The following is a 1,296-nucleotide window of genomic DNA, read 5'->3' on the forward strand; positions in this document are numbered from 1 at the left end:
AGCAGGAATTATCCATAGATCTCTCTCAATAAACCTGCTCAGCCCTGACAGATTTCGTTGAGGAATCAGCCTCCGTCGGCTGCGTTCTGAAGTGCCTTGCCTGACTGCTGTCTGCAAGTTGTACAACTCTCTCTTTGAGCATTGATCCTGTAGCTCTCCTAATATAACTCACTTTGCAAAATTGGAAATTGAACATGATTTAAAGGAGCAGCGACTGACAGTGTTAAGCTGTTTGCTTTTTATTGTATTTCTGGACATTTCTGATAAACTGAATCAAAATGTAGTTGACCGTGCAGGCAGGCTGTGAAATGGCTTTTCTTGAGCGTTGTCAAGTAAATCCCTCAACCTGTTAATACATGCAGTAGATTTTTTTTGTCATTTAAGAATAAAGTGACACTAGATTTGAGTTTTTCTGAACAGAAGTTTGGCAGCTTTGCACTTTACAAAAGAATATTGGCTCAGCATTAACTGTCAAAAACTGTGGGAGCTCATTTTTGTTTCCATAATCAGGTGCTTTAAAAAGTCACGTTCCAATAGTCAAATAAAGTTTGTTTCCATAATCAGGTGCATTAAAAAGTCACGTTCCAATAGTCAAATAAAACTGAATTTGAATTTTCTGAGTATTATGTTTATCGTGATGCCATCATCAAAATCTGTAGCAGCTTGTCCACAGACATGTTGGTGTCACTTTGGTGTTTCTCAGCTCTGAAAGATGCAAAACGATTCCAGTTTTCCTGGCACCGCGTTGTGTCAGTCATTTTAGTTGGATGAAGATTTCAGCACATGGTTTCTGCCATTTTTTCCTCTGTGCTCGTTAACTGTCAAAAACCAGAGTGCAGCTCTTATAGACCACTTCCTGCTGTGGATGTCTAGTTTACCTTCATTAAGGTTCGCAGCTCATGCTGTCAGTATTTGGATAGCTTAAATAGGCTTTCATTTCAGTTTAGTTTGGACATAAATGTGGCAGCTTTGTGAGACAGCAAACCTGCCTTTCTTCTTGTGAGTGCCATGTAAATGTAGGAATTATTATTCTTTACCTACTACAGTGCACAAGTAACCACTCTCGGTGATGAGGTGCCTCTAACATAAAAACATGACTTGAGTAACACAAATTGTTAATATGAATGCTTCTAAATTTGGCATTTTTAAGCAAAGAAGCTAACAAGGAAAGAAATAGTCTGCCTGCTTTCAAGGTAACGAGGTTCTTTAGGGATTTAAACTTTTCATGAATGCAGGAAAACATGTTTACCTTGGTAAAAAAGGATTTACTAAATGGTTACATTTTCATCTTGTTTA

The 1,296-nt window shown here is 38.0% G+C and overlaps 1 protein-coding gene across 1 annotated transcript in view; it reads left to right on the top strand.

The window, feature by feature from the left end:
- The window catches only part of man1a2 (mannosidase, alpha, class 1A, member 2), a 127,335-nt gene that overhangs the window by 96,085 nt on the left and 29,954 nt on the right, over positions 1-1,296 (top strand). The gene's annotated exons all lie outside the window — the stretch shown is intronic.

This window comes from Monopterus albus, unplaced genomic scaffold (genome assembly GCF_001952655.1).
Source record: "Monopterus albus unplaced genomic scaffold, M_albus_1.0 scaffold185.1, whole genome shotgun sequence".
Taxonomy (NCBI): Eukaryota; Metazoa; Chordata; class Actinopteri; order Synbranchiformes; family Synbranchidae; genus Monopterus; species Monopterus albus.